This window comes from Loxodonta africana, chromosome 14, assembly GCF_030014295.1.
Source record: "Loxodonta africana isolate mLoxAfr1 chromosome 14, mLoxAfr1.hap2, whole genome shotgun sequence".
NCBI lineage: Eukaryota > Metazoa > Chordata > Mammalia > Proboscidea > Elephantidae > Loxodonta > Loxodonta africana.
This window is the reverse complement of record NC_087355.1, coordinates 81,109,396-81,127,752: the sequence shown is the minus strand read 5'-3', so window position 1 is coordinate 81,127,752 and position 18,357 is coordinate 81,109,396. Positions and strand designations below refer to the sequence as shown.

General features: G+C 44.8%; 1 protein-coding gene across 1 annotated transcript in view; it reads left to right on the top strand.

Annotated features, from left to right (window-relative positions):
- The window catches only part of KCNQ3 (potassium voltage-gated channel subfamily Q member 3), a 360,642-nt gene that overhangs the window by 264,369 nt on the left and 77,916 nt on the right, over positions 1-18,357 (top strand). The window lies entirely within an intron of this gene.

The window sequence follows — 18,357 nt, the reverse complement described above, 5'->3', positions numbered from 1 at the left end:
TATTCACTAGACTATGCTGCTATGAGGAGCCGTGGTAGCACAGTGGTTAAAGTGCTTGGCTGCTAACTGAAAGGTCGGCAGTTTGAACCCACCAGTGGCTCCATGGGAGAAAGATGTGGCAGTCTGCTTCTATAAAGATGACAACCTTGGAAACCCTATGGGGGCAGTTCTACTGTGTTCTATAGAGTAGCTACGAGTGGGAATTGACTCAATGGCAACGGGTTTGATGCTGCTGTAACAAGCAATCCTAAAATCTCAGTGTCTTACAACACAAAGTGTTATTTCTTTCACACTCTTTGGTCTCAGTGGGTCAGCGGTGGCCCTGCTCTCTGGGTGCTCTCATGCCAGGACCCCAAAATAACGAGGAACATCCTATCTGGGACGTGTCATTCTCACGGCATTGGAGAAAGAGACATGACTTTCACCGAGAAACTGCATCTGTCGCTACCACTCTCATTCCATGGGCCAAACAAGTCACCTGGACAAGTTTGAAGTTCAAGGGGCAAGGAAGGCCCTGCAAGACATAGGGCATGGGGGTGGTGGTGGTGGTTGTAATCTTCTTACGGAGAAATCAACAAATAGGAACAATAATAAAACCTACTACTACACATAGTATTAAAGTCTCCCACAAAACCACTGACGATGGGGTTGGAGAAGTGAGGAACCCCCACCAATATCACAGAAAGCCAAGGGTTCAATATCACTCATCATTATCAAAAGAAGCAAACTCAAGCAGACTCATGGTGACCCTATAGGTCAAAATAGAACTACCCCATAGGGTTTCCAAGGAATGGCTGATGGATTTGAACTGCTGACCTTTTGGTAGGCAGCCTGAACTCTTAACCATGGCACCACCAGAGCTCCACTGAATACCTGCTATGTGCCAAACACTGGTCTGTGTGATTTTGGATATTTTATCTCATGAAAAAAAAAATTATTTATTCATCTACCAAATTTTATTAAGCTTATTGAGTGCTTATTATGTGCCAGCCACTGTGTACAGGAATAGGCAAAAGCAGATGTGGTGGTATGTCTCATCCAAATACTGTTTGTATATAAAATTTGTAAATGCTATGGTCTTCCAAGGTTAGAAGAAGACCTAGTACCGTTAATAGGTTGGTGCCTTGGGCTGACATATAAGCATCAAAAACAGGATGAAAGGAGCAAAACTCTATATAAGAACAATGGATGTACATGGTAGCAGAGGTGTGGAGAGCCCAGACAACCCCAGCAACTGAAATGAGGGGGTGTTGATTGTAATCCACAAATGGAAAAGATACGGAATAACCACCAAATATTCAAGAGAAGAAGTGAGGAATCAGAGATGAACTGTGGCTTCCTATTGGGGTCCTGGGAAAATGTCAGTCATCACTGGAATAGCCAATGGGCTAGAGTGTCCTCAGCACAGGATCACCCTGCACTGGGCTCAGGCTTCCGTGTAGCACTGGGCAACCAGCTCTGACTACCACACTGACACAAAGTGGGGGGAATGCATTACTTCCAAGGCAGCCATTGCCATCTCAATACAGCTCTAGTTCTGAATTCCTGGCCTGTCTTAGTTACCTAGGGTTGCCAAAACAAAAAATACAACATTCATTCATTCTTCCAATTAACTACCATTATATAACCAATGCAGTGCGGGGCACAGTAGATGCCAATAGGCAGAATGGAAAGTTAGGACAGAGTACTGTTGAGAGCTCAAAGAAGTTTCCAAATCAGGTATTTGAGCTGAGCATAGACTGAGGACTTGGCTTATTTTTCAGCCACTTCGATAAAGAATTTTCCTGTTCCCTTTGGCTCAATTAGCCATAATGAATCCAATTTTAACACTTTACGGAGATCAGAGGAAGGCGCAGTGAGAAAGCATGCTTTGGCTTTGGGTCTGGAGGGTACAGTATGTTCCTGCTGATTGACAGGCTAGTACATCAGACCCTACTAATTGAGACCAATTAGGAGAGGTCAGTTGGAATTAGGGAGGAGGGAGGCAAAATGTTCTTCAGGACAACAGTTCCTCGTTGATTTCCAAGGGCACAGAAACACTCAGTCTCCACCACCAGGAGGGAGGCCCAACCCACCTGCCTGAGCCGAGCTTAATCGATAGTTAAAATTCAACTCTAACAAGCAATTCATCTTGTCTATATTTGTGTGTGCCTGTATTTTAATTATGGGCTATTTCCATTACTTTTCGAAAGGATGCAGTTATAAATTTTAAATCAATCAGTTAAATCCACTTGAACACAAAATATTATTCTGGAGCTTAGATTAGTTATTGGATTTTAATAATTAATTTTTGTAATGCTTACCAAACATTTGTTCAACATCTGGTGTATATCAGGCGTTGTGCTCAAGTCTGAGGAGTCAAAGTAAAGCAGATCCCTGCCCTGTAAGAGTTAGTCTCTCAAAGTGTGTACTTGGCCACATCAGAACCTTCCAGGGTATATAAAAGAATTCAGATGAGCCTAGCCCTATTGCAGGCATACTACATCAGAGCTTAAGGAGGGTCCCAAGATGTGCGTTGTAAAGTAGGTTCTATAGGTCATTCTCATGCACATTAAAGTCTGAGGTCATTAATTGCAAGAAATATAGCAGTAATAGCTTGTATTTTTGCCTTTTCAATGATCGTCTGTATCTTGGGGTCCAGGCAATGGAAGTCCTCGAATGCATTAATTATAACTTATATAAATGATAGCTCCATCTGGCAAAATGTGTTTGTCCTAAACTCAAAATACCACCACCTCTGGGAAGCAAAAAGTCGGCAGTTTGAATCCACTAGCTGCTCCTTGGAAACCCTTTGGGGCATTTCTACTCTGTCCTATAGGTCGCTAAGAGTCGGAATCCACTCGACCGCAACAGGTTTGTTTTTTCTTATTTTTTAGGAGTGCAAACAGTTAAGCACTCGATTATTGTCGGAAAAGTTGACTGTTCAAATCCACCTAGGCGCCTTAGAAAGCGAGCCTGGCGATCTGCTTCTGAAAGGTCACAACCTGGAAAGTCATATGGAGCAGTTCTACTCTGCACACACGGGGACGCCACGAGTTAGAAAAGACTCCATAGCAACTAATGACAACAACTGGTTTGTGTACTTTGCACACATTTCCGTAACAGGACTTCTCACTTGAGGTTGCATTATTTGCATATCTGTAAGCTCCTTGAAGATGAAGACTACGTCTCAGTCATTTCTGGGTCCCTAGACCTAGCTCATTCTTCTCCATACAGTCTAGCTATTGAAGAATGTGGCATCAGGATTGGTGGAAGACACATAAACAATCTGTGATATGCAGATGACACAACCTGGCTTGCTGAAAGCAAAGAAGACTTGAAGCACATACTGATGAAGATCAAAGACCACAGCCTTCAGTACGGATTACACCTCAACATAAAGAAAACAAAAATCCTCGCAACTGGACCAATGAGCAACATCATGATAAACGGAGAAAAGATTGAAGTTGTCAAGGATTTCATTTTACTTAGACCCACAGTCAATGCCCATGGAAGCAGTAGTCAGGAGATCAGAAGACATATTTATTGAATTGGGGAAATCTGCTGCAAAAGACCTCTTTAAAGTATAAAAAGGAAAGATGTCACATTGAGGACTAAAGTACGCTTGACCCAAGCCTTGATATTTTCAACTGCCTCGTATGCATGTGAACGCCGGACGATGACTAAGGACGACTGAAGAAGACTGATGCCTTGGAACGATGGTGTCGGCGAAGAACACCGACTACACTGTGGGCTGCCAGAAGGACGAACAAATCCATCCTGGAAGAAATACAGCCAGAGTGCTCCTCGGAAGCGAGAATGGTGAGGCCTTGTCTTGCCTACTTTGGACGTATTATCAGGAGGGATCAGTCCCTGGAGAATGACATCATGCTTATTAAAATAGAGGGTCAGCAAAATAGAGGAAGACCCTTAATGAGATGAGTAGGCACAGTGGCTACAACAACAGGCACAAACACAGTGAGTGTGAGGATGGCATAGGACCAGGCAGTGTTGCATTCTGTTGTATGTAGGGTCACTATTAGTTGGAACCAACTCAGTGGCACCAAACCACGAGAACAACAGGCCTAGCACAATGTCTGGTTCCTAGCTGTCGGTCGCCGTTGAGTCCGTTCCCACCCATGGTGCCCTTTTGTGTAACAGAGTGAAGCTTTGTCTGATCCCGGACCATCTTCACAATCATTGGTAGGTTTGAGTCCGTTGTTGCGGCTATTGTGTCAGTCCATCTCACTGAGGGCTTCCCTCGTTTTCACTGAGCCTCCACTTTACCAGACATGATAGCCTTTTCCAGTGATTGGTCTTTCCTCATGACGTATCCCAAGTAAGGAGCTGAAGTCTCACCGTCTTCCCTTCCAAGCTGGCTCTTGTTGTTGTTGTTGTTAGCTACCGTGGAGTCTGCCCCTGGCTCATGGCGACCCCGTGTGTTACGAAGTAGAGCTGCCCCATAGGGTTTCCTGGGCTATAATCTTTGGGTACAGTTCACCAGGACTTTTCTTCCTTGAAGCTTCCAGGTAGGTTTGAATGGCCAACCTTTAGGTTAGCAGTTAATCAGAATCCATTTGTACCACCCAGGCTCCTCCTAACCTGGTTCTTAGTAGGCCTTTAAAAATATTTCCTTTCTTCCTCCTTTCTTTCTGCCCATCCTTCCTTCCAGGCTAATGAGAGAATTAACCGCTTTTTGAGCTTCTTGCTTGCATGACTTCGTAAACAGAGGCCTGGTTTTAATTGAGTTGGTGATAAAGCAAAGGATTTCCCTCATCATAAAATAGGGATGGATTTTAAACTCTTGATATTTTTATAAAGAATGAAACTTTGGGGGAAAAGTCCATCAGCTAAGGCCCCAATGTACTCATGTTGATCAGTTTCAGAATTCACTTTATCAAGTCTTGAGAATCAGCTTATCTTGACCCTGGTGCCTCATAAAAACCTTAAAGAGTCTTCCTCCATTTTCAGGAGGCTGGGGAGCTGGGGTCAGCTGTGCTTACTAATCCCTCATTGTCCCCATGCTTAGGACCTCAGGGCCCAGCCATCAGCCTGGTCTCGGAGGGCTACTGATTAAAACAAACCCAGAGGTTGCATATCTTCTGTTTCTTTTCATGCCTGCCATTACAGGTGGGCAGATCTGGAGAAGGCTTGCAGGCACGAGTCTTTTCCTCTCAGCGAATAAAGGACTCGTGTAGTGGATCTTAAGAAAGAAGTATCTGTGGGTAAAAATGGAAAGAAAGTTGTCGGCAAGGTGGAGCATGGTGCTGTGGACAGAGAACCAAAGAAAATAGGAGGAGGGGACTGGGTACTCGTCCTAGCTCTACCATGGTCTTCCTGCATGACCCCGGGGAAGTTGTTTGACCTCCTGAAACTTGTTTTCCTCATCTGTAAAACGGAAAAAGATGGATTGGATTGGTCAGAGGTATCCTTACTTTTCTTTAGCAGCAAGCTTTTGTTAAATAAATAAAATCTTGTGTTAAACCACAATATGTGAAGCAGATAAAAATGAGATACTCTCTAACTGGCCACAATAGATGGACCCTGATAGAATAAGAGAAAAATATAGACCAGAATGCCAAATTCCTAAGAAAACAAAACCAGACTTGCTGCAGAAGTTGAGACTAGAGGGCTCCCTAAGACTATTGCTCTGAGATACTCTTTAAACCTTGAACCGAAACTAGTCCCTGAGGTCACCACTTAGCTGAGTAACAGATTAGCTCACAAAATAAAGAACATCACCCATGAGTACTGTGCTCCTTCAAAAAATCATTTATATGAGACCAGACAGTCAACAATTAAAACAAAGATGGAGGTGGGGGTGGGGGTAGGGGGAAGGGAAATAGATTAATGGATGTGGAGCAACCAGAATAGAAAGATTTAGAATGTTCACGCATTGTGAAGAATGTAACCAATGTCACTGAGCAATTTGTGTAGAAATTGTTGAATGGGAACCTAAACTGCTGTGTAAACCCTCACTGAAAACACAATAAAATATTATTTAAAAATAAATAAGATCCTCTGATTGAAGAGGGTTTGAGGCAGAGAGAGGAGTTTGGTCCCTTTCTCTTGAAGAGTCTAAGAATGAGGGTGACATCATCAGGTTTGCACTCAAATAGCTCACTATGACTTCTGTGAAAAATTGATTCAAAGGGCCAAGACCACAGGCTCAGAGACTGTTAATAGGGGCAGCTGCTCTGACCTGGACTAAGAGAGAAGAGCAGGGCAGTTGTGAGGCTCCAGGGTAAACAGAGCGATGTTCCAGAGAGAGAAGGTGCGTGAGGGAGGGAGGGAGGTAGCCAGGCTAGACCTCTGTGGGCACAGATGGTAGCTTGCCTGGTCCTGTCAGGTCACCAGTGTAGTTGGATAGCTGGAGGAGACTTCCCCTAAAATAAGAACAGGATGATCTGGACTCTATGAACTTGACCTACGCGTGAAGAAGGCAGCGTGTTCAAGGTCTTGCCAATCAAAGTGTGGCCTGCAGACCCACAGCCTTGGCATCAACAGAGAGCTCATCAGGCCCCAGTCCAGACCTATTGAATCAAAATCTGCATTTTAACAAGGTCCCCACAGGATTCCTATGCACATTGGAGCTTGAGAAAGTGGAAAAAGCTTTCGCGACAGATAAACCTGCGCTAGATTCCCAGATGATACATTCCGTGGTAATGACGTTGGCCAAATCACTCTCCTTTTCTGAATTTTCTCATCCAGCCAGGGAAGCCCTAATACTCACGTTACAGGAATTTTTGCAGGACAGAGATGTTGTAGACAGAGTTTAGCACCAGGCCTAGCCAAAAGTCAGTGTTCAAGAAAATAAAAAAAAACAGTAATAGCGGCCTCTCTCCGCTTCCTAAGGGCCCTGGTGGCATAATGATGAAGTACTCTGCTGCTAACAAAAGGCTGCTGGTTCAGACCCACCCAGCAGCAATGTGGGAAAAAGACCTGTGATCTGCTTCCATAAAGTTTACAGCCTAGAAAACCCTTTGGGGCAGTTCCATTCTGTCATGTGGGGTTGCTAGGAGTCAGAATCAACTCAACGGCACACAACAATGACAGAAATCCCATTTCCTTGCAGTCAAGGGGAGGAAAGGAAGTGAGAAAGGGGTGTTGGCCCACCCTCTGTGTTTCCAGTCTATCTTCAATAGTGAATTGGCAGCTCTCTCCTAGGTACCTAGTCTGAGTTCTCTCTCTTTTTCTTTTTGGCCATAAACTGATTCATGCACAGATTGCCTAGTCAGAGACTGAAGGGACACAGGTTGTAATCAGAGTCTGCCCCCTCCTCAAAACAAACAAAAACTGCATAAGTGGAGCCTGTTTCCATTCCCATCCTCTAGAAGACATCACTACTGTATTTTTACGCAAATAACGTGTCCCTTCTACCTGTGTTTGCCAACTGCACCCTCCTCCTATGAGGTATTTTCATAACCACCACTAGCCCTTTTTTTTTACATGTTGCTGTAAAAAAGAAAAAAAAAAAAAAAAAAAGCTAGCACAGTGCTCTTAAATGTAATTGATCCCTCTTCCCAGGAATCCACCACAGAATCGTAACCCAGCCCACACTCATCAGGTCGGCGGAGTGGGCAGCGGATAGGAAACTTTTTTGAACTAGCTATTTCTTATCAGACTTACGAGATAAAGAGTCTTCCATTTCTGTCTGTACCTATTTGGTTTACTTTTTAAGGTACAGAGATTTCATACCAGTATTTTTATTTGCTTTCACTTCTATTACTTCACAAATGCCCACAGATATAGGAACGGCTGAGGACGGGCCTTCCGAAAAATGGCCCCCACACGTGGCTGGGAAGTCCCATGAGTGGTTCCTCTGCTGTTCCTTCCTGTAGGGAAAGCCATCATCCTTTCTGGGGTCAGGGAGAAGATTTTTTTCTTATCTTCATTATTTCCTGGAAGCCCCACCACCGTGCCACAGCACGTGGATTTTGACTTCAATCAGACCACTTGAGTCCTCCCTGTGGCCTTCCCCCCGTGTGATGCTGGGCAGTCTGCTTAGCTTTGGTTTTTCTCATCTGTGAAATGGGATAATAAAACCTTCCAGATGTTTGAGAGGATTAAGTTATACAATATGCCAAGACCCTAACTTTTAATGGAGTCCTTTTCTAAATCTCACCTCTTCCTTTTCTTCTGCGTTTTTTGTCTGCTATTATCAGAAGTCCCCCTTCTCTTTCTTGTCAAAACTGATCAAATCATGGTCTAGGAGCAGCCATTCATCCACCCAAAGGAAGTCTACTAGGTGCCTGCGACTTGCCAGGTACTGCCCTAGGAGCTAGGAATGCAGCCTGTTGTTAGCTACCCGGAGTCTGCCCCAGTCAATGAAGCGCTACTGAGCCCTGCACCATCCCCGTGATTGGTTGTGGATCAGACTGTGATCCTTAGAGTTTCCACTGGCTGGTTTTCAGAAGTAGATCACCAGGCCTTTCTTTCTGGTCTGTCTTAGTCAGGAAGTCTTGCTAAAAACCTGCTCAGCGTCATGACAACACGCAAGCTTCCACTGACAGATGGGTGGTGGCTGCACATGAGGTGTATTGGTCAGGATTTGAACCTGGGTCTCCTGCATGGAAGGTGAGAATTCTACCACTGACCCACCACCGTGTCAGGGGTTTATTCATTTTTCTGTTTCCTGCTCCATTCTGTGGCTTACACCTGTGCCTGACTTGAATGCGGCAGAGATTTGTTATCCTTGTGGTAGAGGCAAGGCCCATGGTCATCTTGATTGGATTCATAAAACCTCCTTCATTAGGGTTTGCAGGATAAGGCTCGTTTTGCAAGGTCTTTGCGTCCTCTATTAAAAGTACAGCCACAACCACACACTTGGCTAAGCAAATTAATAACATAAACAAGACTGAAAATATTTAACCTCCTCAGGAGAACAAACAGTTTTTCAAGGAGCCTGGCAGGGCCATTTGCATGCAGACACTTAACGGGCTGCTTTTAAATGGTCCTTATCTGTTTGTTGAAGCAGACGTGACCAGACCCCTCCTGGGCAGCTCTTTGCTGCTATTAGCTGGAGTTGCTGCACACGAGCTGGAAAGTCATCAAAATGCGCTTATTGAAAGATGCTAGATAGTTCCGACTTCCCAAGGTTCCACATGGGCCTCTGCCCCAATTAGCTTAGTGAATCAGCTCTGACCCAGCCTGCTGTTACAGGCCAGCCATGAAAACAATGTGACTAACTGGAAATTGCACATAGTAGGTAGTTGATAAACATGTGCTGGATGAATGAATGCATGCATGAATGAATGAAGTCAGTTGATCTATCTCCTTTGCAATCTGTCTGGACTCTCTTTCCAGACTCTTCTCCAGTGGTGTGCTGGTAAGGCATTAACAATCAGCTCTGGGTAGTGAGGGACAGAGCCCTGATTTGTGGCATTTGCTGATTTCTGTGGTCTAAATACTCCCCTCAGGCTGATTTCAAGCTACTTATCTGACATCACTGAACACAGAGCTGGGAAGAGCTGTGCACCTTAAATATAGTATTCCCACCATGCAGATGCAACAGACATAAATAACCTCAAGGGCATAAAAAAAAAAAATTATAATAGTAAAATGGAAGACAATTTGGCCATGATGAGTTTGGAGCATTCATTACCTTTGCTTTTAATATAATTTAGTAAATTGTAAATTTGTATACCTTAAAAAAAATTTTTTTTTGAATAATGCTGCGGTTGTTAGTTGCCATCAAGTCAGCGCCCACTCATGGAGACTTTGTGTATAACAGAACGAAATGTTGCCTGGCCCTTTGCCATCCTCACAGGTGTTGGTATGTTTGAGCTCATTGTTGTTGCTACTGTGTCAACCCATCTCACTGACAGTGTCCCTCGTTTTCACCGACTCACCATCTGACAAACACGATGTGCTTTTCTCTAGCAGTTGGTCTTTTCTGATGACATGTCCAAAGTCAGCAAGACCGAGTCTCACCATCCTCACTTCTAAGGAGCATTCTGGCTGTAATTCCTCCAAAATTGATTTGTTCAATAGTTATAATTTTGATGGAAAATATTTTTTGTTCTAACTTAGAATTAACTCTACATTTTATGTGCATACTCCCAGGTCATCCACCTAAAAGCCATATGAGGCAAATATCATTATTATTCCAGTTTGGGGGGGCGACGAAATTAAGGTTCAGAAAGGTTAAGTGACTTCCCCAAGGTCCCACAGCTACTGATTAGCTGAACTGGGGCTCGAACCTGGGTGGCTGGGCTCTGCAAGAGCTGCTGGAGTGAGACCTCCTTCTGGCTTCTCCAGCCTAGGGCCTGGCAGGTGGGCTTCATCTCACAGAAGCCCAAACAACAATCCAGATTTACGTAGTGATATTTGAAAATGATCCCATATCCCCCAAAAAGAATGCCAGAGCCTGTGAGGGAGCAGAGGCCAGAGGACTTGGAGCTCCGCCCTGCCAGGGGTTGGTTGAGAGGGTCAGCAAGTGCCAGCATCGTCATCATCGATTTAACGATTCCTGGAGCAGCTCCTATGCCCCAGGCTCTGTTCCCAGGGGCTGAGGATACAGCAATAATCAAAGCAGACACCTCCAGGCTCTAACCTATCTGAGCGCAGTCCCTTACCCGGCCTTGTGGATTTGTGGAGGAGAGCCAGTGAAGCAATGACGAGAACGCACTGGGTTTGCTTCCCAGGTAGAGCATCACCAAACAAGGAATCTTGCAATTCAGGAGCTCTCCTAGTTCAGGGCTTTGCAGATGGTGCTGATTGGGTGGGAGGCGGGTGTGCAAGGGAGGTAGTGCTAAAAAGAACAAACGTCAGGGCTCCCCCTCCCTGCTCCCCATAAAGCCACTACCCATTGTTTTCTATTATATTCATTGGACTTCTACATAAGATTAATTTTTGAAAAATTATTCTGCTCCTACAAGAAGGAAGAAAGGGAAAAAAAAAGAGAGGGAGGGAAGGAGGGAAGCAGACAGGAAGGAGAGAGAAAGAGAAAGAAATGCCGACCTGGTCCTTTTAGAATAGAGTCTCAAAATGGTTAACGTGCTGGGCTGATAATCAGAAAGTTGGACCAGTCCACCCAGAAGAGCCGTGAAAGAAAGGCCTGGTGATCTATTTCTGAAAAATCAGCCACTGAGAACCCTACAGAGCACAGGTTTTCTCTGACACATGGAATTGCCGAGAGTCAGCTGACTCGATGGCAACTAATCTGGTTTTTGATTTATTTTGAAATAGACTTCAAGCCAAGCCTAGCCTGTTGCCATCGAGTAGATTCTGACTCATAACGACGCTATAGGACAGAGCAGAACTGCCCCATAGGGCCTGCAGTCAAGGTCTTAACCACTGTCCCACCAGGGCTCCAAAATAGACTTCAGTTGGGGAAAACATTCTTTTACCCGCTTGCTTTCAGGAGCATCTCTATTGCTTGAATCGTGGTTGTGTCTATGTATTAGAACTAGAAAGGACCTCAGGAGAACATCTTGTTACCAGAAGGAAACCGTAGCTCACAGTGGTAAAGTGACTTGCCCTCAGTCACCCAGCTAGTTTGAGGAAGAGCCAGGACTAGAACCCAGGTCTCTGGACTCCAGCCAGGTGTTTTCACTTCCTGCCCCCTCATTGCTTGTTTTATTTTTACACTAAGCCAAGTGTATGTACATACAATGCGTTAACTAGGTGTGCTAGTTCTGAGTCATTCTGTATATTTTCCTACTGTGCATGTTTTTTTTTCCTTGTCCTCATTTCAAGGAGAAAACATAGTGTCCTCATCTCTAAAGAGAGACAGAAGGCCTTTGAAATGCTGCACTTGTGACATATTTACCATGCAGCCCCATAGCTCAGCCTCAGCAAGCATTGATTACTCAGATCCCATTAGAGCCCCATAAGGTCATGGGGAAGTGATAAATGCATCTAGGGTCTTCTTTCCTGTGGCTAGGATGGTTTCAAACCAGAGCTTGCAATATAGCCTGCAAAGTGTGGCTGGCCTGAAGATCAGCCAGTTAGAAAGCTCTCTCAGATCACTACATCTTTGAGTCTGTGGCTGTCAGTCCAAGGGCAAATGGGGCACTAGCCCCAGGGTTGAAGGGGATGACCTGTGCCTTGCAGGAGCTGAGGGTAACTGGTGTTGGTTTGGGTCTTTGGGCCAACGTGTTATCAGCAGCAGATGTACAAAGATGAAATGACTGCATCCTGCCAAACTGGAGAAGCCAGACTCCCTCCTCCCCCTGGGAGGGTGGGGTAGGGAAGTAGGGGAGGCAGTAGAGATGGTGGAAGGAGAGCGACATCTTGATTAGTGCCATGGTAGCACTGGTGTGCCACTGGTAGGATGATCAAACAGTCAGATATCAAAGTTGGAAGGAAGCATTGATGCTCTGGCAGCTGGACTGAGTTTCCAAAATTATTGCAGCAGTTGGAGATATGGGCTGGGTCTAAAAGGATGAAATTTAACAAAGATAATGTGTGCTGTAGTCCAAGAAGTCAATTACACAAGCACCAGTGAAGGATCCATGATTTCATAATAAGCGTGAAAAAGACCTGCATTTCAGGTTTCCGTAAGTTCACTTTGAAAAGCCAGTGGTGTTCTGTGAGTGGCCCAAATTCCAATGAGTTCAGAGGTTGTAAGAGTAGGGTTGTGGGGTGTTCAGAGGAGATACATGTCTGTCCAGCGGTAGCTGCCTCCAAGGCTGTCTATGAAGTAGAGGACCTGGGGGTGGTCAGGCCAAGTAATTTCTGTCCATGTGGGGAAAAACCAAAGTCACAGACAAGAGAGAGACGATGTTGGTGGAGCCAGGGGCCAGGAGGACTGGCTGCAGGAAAAACCACAGGATTGAATCAGAAAATTCACAAAGAATGTCTTCCCCCAAGAAGATGCTCTTTCTTCAAGGGACCTTGTCTGAATATACAGAAGAGGGAGGTCTTTTATTTATATGGGTCAGACAAGCCTTGGACGTACATCTAAGTATCCCTCAGTAAATGGGCACCGAGTGTAGATAATGTCCAAAAGAAAATGACCAGGTTGGCAAAGATACTTGAAACTCTGTCATTGGAGGCCAGGTTTAAAGATCATGATTCTGAAGGAGATTTAGGGTCCTTGAGAGCTGCCTTCCAATGCTTGAAGGGCCATTGTGTGGAAGAAGGATCCATGGGTTCTATTATGTGTGTTTCCAGTTTCCAGAGGGTGGAATCGATGGGGAGAAGAACGTGAAGAGGCTCTTGGGTCTGAGGCCAGTATTGAGGGCCTTTTACCTGGCACTGCAGAAATAGAGTAAACTCCTGGAGACGGGAAAGTGGTGATGTGTGTCTATGTTTTATATGTGATGAGTAGGCAGCCAGTCAAGGTCAACTGGCCAGAGAAACAAATGAGGTGTCACTGAGCACCCACCCTGTGTGTAGTACTCCAGTGTTGTGGCCAAGACCAGGGGTCTTGATGACACACCTGGGAGGCTTTGAATGCTACTACCATGTGGCCTTACTAGCCACATGACCTGGGAAATATATGTAATCTTTGTTAAAAGATAATTTTCAACAACAATAAAGAATGTTCACCTTGAACATTGTACTCTTTTAAAGAATTATTTATATGAGATTAAATGGGCAACCAACCAAAGAAACAAAAAACCCAAACCCGTTGCCATTCCAACTCATAGTGACCCTATAGGACAGAGTAGAAGTGCCCCACAGGGTTTCCAAGGAGGTGGATTTGAACTACTGACCTTTTGGTTAGCAGCCAAACTTTTAACCACTGAGCCACCAGGGCTCCAAATAGGCAACAGTAACTCAAAAGCACAGAAGAGAACTTTGAGGGGCAGAGTCTTAGTTAACAATGGTGAAACCACATGGGCAGAGACAGAGCAGTGACACGATGTGAAGAACGTAGCCATTGTCAAGGCACTGTGCATGTGAAAATTGTCAAATGGGTGTGTCTTGTGTATATCGTCATTAAAAAAAAAAAATTTTTTTAAGGGGAAAAAGAAGATAATTTTCAAAAAAAGAAAGAAAACTACGACTCTCACATAAACCCATTGCTGTTGAGTCAGTCTGGACTCCTGACAACTCTTGTACAGGTATAAAATATGAACACGTTAGACTGCTTGCCTAAGGAGGGCGAGGCCAGCTCAGTCTGTGCTTGATGGCCCCTGCTGTCTTTCCCGAGGACTCTGACAAATGCTATCAGACAGGAAAAGGGCAAGGTGCAGAGGGGCAGCACAAGGCTGCAGGATGGGGGAGGGGGGCAGGGGCAGGCCCCAGGAGGGCCAGAGACTTACTGGTGAGACAGGCAGGGTGACTCTTATGAGACCCAGGGGCCCATTATCCTCCCAGATGTGGCCTGATAGGATCACTTTCAGTGTAACTGGAAGCCAAAAGGGGGTGAAAAATAAACAACCTGCCAGTGGCCTATCTTCCTACCCATGCAGGTAAATGGTCCCTGAGAAAGGGCCTGTCTGCTTCCAGCTCATCACCACTGCCCAGTAATTGAACCCCCAGGGCTTGTTCCAAGCCACACTCTGTCATTGTCCACCTCTTCTCCAATAGCCTGGAGCCTGAATGAGCCCTGCTGCTCCTTCCCTGGCAGCAGGCTCCCCATGGACACCAAATTATTCAGGGCAAATAGAAAGTGTAACCTGTTGCAGATCTGGAAGTTGTCTTCAGAGGGAGTAATATGGAATGAGCCTGAACTGAAGGCCTACTAGGTGCCAGACATGTTTGCTCTCATTTGATTCGCTCAACTGGCCTCTTACAACCAGTCTACGAGGTTGCTTGGTTAGATCCATTTAGCAGATGAGAAAATTGAGGCTTTGAGTTGCCTTGTACAAGATCACCCAGGTAGTTGGTGGCAAAGACCAGACTTATAATCTGATACAGGCAGTCCCCAGGTTACAAATGTCAGACTTACAGACAACTCCTACTTAAGAATGGATGGCCATAAAGTTTTTATATTAAAAATTTGAGTTAAATACAGTGATTCGCAATAACGAACACATGCACTACTTTGTGGCGCTCATGAAAACATTGCACAGTTTGAACATATTTCTGAAGAGCTTTATACACACAGAAAGGTAAAATTTATACTATATACTAAGACAAACAGTTGACTCACTGACACTAAGGGGGAGCTGTATGAGCCTGTTCCCAATTACCTACAAATTTGACTTAAAGACGGACTTAGGAAGGGATCTCGTTTGTAACCTGGGACCGCCTTATCCTGGCCCTAGCATCCCTTCCCCTCCCTGACCTTCTTTTTCTGCACATCAAAACCTATGCGACCTGTGTCACTTTCTCATGGCACCCACCAACAAATATTTTGCCTTGTCAAATAAAAGCAAACCCAGGCTGAGTCAGGAGCAATTTTATTTGGAAGGATTATTGCAAGGAGGGAAAGGGCTTATCACATAGGGGGTGGAGGACATTGGGGGTACAATAGGGAGAATGCTCTGATCCTACGATTGGCAAGTGTCTCAAGAGTTAGACCAAAAAGCTTTTTTTTTTTTTTTAATGTTGTTAGGTGCTCTCAAGTCAGTTCTGTCTCATAACGACCCCATGAGACAGAGCAGAACTTACAGGGCTTCCTAGGCTGTAATCTTTATGGAAGCAGATCACCATGTCTTTCCCCCACAGAGCTGCTGCATGGGTTCACACTGCCTTCCAGCCTTTCGGTTAGCAGCCAAACACTTATCTGATATGCCACCAGGACTGCTTTTGAATTTTATGTTGTTGTTAGGTACCCTGGGGTGGATTTTTGACTCATAGCGACCAGCGAGGAGAAAACAAGCCTAGAAGAGAAAGCAGGGCTGGAAAGAACCAAGTGAGGGGAATTAGGAGGAAGGAGGGCCATGACCTGCTAGTAGGCCAGAAAGGATTTTTCCCAGACTCCAGGCTCTTCTTAGGAGGGGCTGTTAGGGAGGGTTTCTGTGCTGGCTAGGGAGGACAGGGGGCCTAAGTTCAGGGACCTGGGGGAAGTTGGATCAACAAGCATTTAGTTCCAATTATCTGTGGGAACAAGCAGTTCAGTTATTCATTTATGAGGCAGGGAATGGAATTTTGGAGGGTCTGTGTCTGGCCTCGTAAACAAGGGGGGCATCTGTAAGTCTTATGTCTTATGTGCAGGGGTGGTTCTTTGCAGTAAGCTGTTTTCTGGAACACAGGAGATTCTTTTAACCATTGCTGGTCATTGTTTTCCAGGATCTCCAAAAACACCAACTCATGGTGACCCCATGTGTGTGTCAGAGTAGAACTGTGCCCCACAGGATTGTCAATGGCTGATTTTTCAGGAGTAGATTCTAACTGCTAACCTTTCAGTTAGATGCCAAATGCCTAACTGTGTATGCTACCCAGGACTCCTTCCAGGATCACAGGGCTTAGGTCAAGCCCAACATTGTCAGCCTCTTTTCACAAAGTTTGACATTGGTCCTAGGAATTTAGGACAGCAGAGTCAGGTGAACCCAACCTTGAGGTAACTCCTAACCCCAGTGACTAGGGAATGAGCTTGCATTTTAGCCCTGAGTGACTTCAGCAGTAGTCGAGAGAAGGGTGTCTCAAAGCCCAGAATGTTGCGTATTTATGAATTTGCAGCTGATAGCTGGTTATTCTTAGGAACCTGTCGTTTGGGTGCTGACAACAGTCCTCTGTGCCAGAAGACTGGCATGGGCCATGTCCACCTTAGCACTGAGCTCTCCCCATTGGAACCCTTGGCTTCTTCCTCTGGGTCCTCCTAAGCAGAACTGATCCTTAGGTCCCCTCTGCACCTTGGCACCCAGCTTGATACTCAGTAATTGCTCAGTAAATGTGCATCGCATGAACAAGTGAGTGAATGCAAAATCCAGGAGCATTTAAAGATGAATGCGGAGCCTAGTGAGGGAAGGAAATTGCCAAACAATCAGCCATGATGGCTATCATTTCTGGAAGCACAGCTGGGCAAACACATGTGGTCTACGCCGTGTTGAGGCTGCGTGAGACATCCTTTTTCTCTCTCATTTTGGAAACTTGAAGCCACTAAATGTTTCCATTCTAATGAGGTTTCCAAAAGGAGAGAAAAATCTAGAAAAATTGGAGCTTGTGTCATGCTGGGGAGAAACAGCACGGGACCCAGAGCTTACCTTTGTGTGTGTGTTTGCCTCTTAAAAAAAGAACAATGGAGACAGTAGTAGAAAGGTGCTAATGGGATAAGAAAATAAAAGATGTTTACACCTTTGGGTGTGGGTGTGAGAGGCCCAATTTTTATATCTGAATGGGAAAAGTCACCAGGGCATGGTAAGAAAAGTAAGTAACATACCAGTTATACCTTGACATGCTTCCTGCTGTCTTCAGCCTGATGGCCAGTTGAAAAGACTAGACACTGATCCAATGTCTGTGTGGGTGAAGAAGGTGCATATCTACTTGAAAATTTTCAGAGTTGCTGGAAGACTAGCCCCTTTTCTCCTAGCACCTCTGTCCTTCGGCTGGAGATGCCCTAAGAAGTAAGTGCCTAAATCCTTTGGCTCAAGGCTCAATTTCCTTTTAAGATGCAAATTCCAGGTGCCATTTTTTAAATCCATTAAACTAGCAAGACAATTGGCAAGTGGTCATTGCCTGTCCTGGTGAAGATATGGTGAGAACTGGCTCCTCCTATGTCCCCAGGGACAGTGTAAAGTGCTGTTGTTGTTAGGTGCCCTCTAGGCCCTTCTAACCCTGGCCACCCCATGTGGTGTAAATTCTTTAGAAAAACTACCTGGCAGAATGGATGGATCAAGAATCCATACAGATCTTTAAAGCTCAGAAATTCCAGAGAGTTATTATAAGGAATTAATCCTAAACAAGGAAAAAATATATGCACAAAGATATCTAAACCAGTTGCCATCGAGTCAAGCCCGACTATGGAAACCTATGTGTATCAGAGTAGAATTGTGCCCCATAGAGCTAATGGCTGGTTTTTCAGAAGTAGATTGCCAGGCCTTACTTCTGAGGCACCTCTAGGTGGACTCAAACCTCCAACCTTTGAGTTAGCATCTGAGCATGTTAACTGTTTGCACCACCCAAGAGCTCCTATAAAGATATTTACCACAGCATTATTTATAATAAAATGGAATCGGAAGCAATCTAAATATTAGCAATAAGGGAATGGTTTCATATATGTATGTGTGTGTATATATATATCATATATATAATATATATACATATAACCCTGGTGGAGTAGTGGTTAAGAGCTACAGCTGCTAACCAAAAGGTTGGCAGTTCAAATCTACCAGGAGCTCCTTGGAAACTCAATGGGGCAGCTCTTCTCTGTCCTATAGGGTCACTATGAGTTGAAATCGACTCGACGGCAATATATGAATGATATTTTCATATATATGTATTATTGCAATGAAATCTTTGCACTGATGTCATAGAATATTGTTCTTCCATCAAACATGATGGTTTTGGAGACGTTATAGCTAAGTGGAGGAATATCTA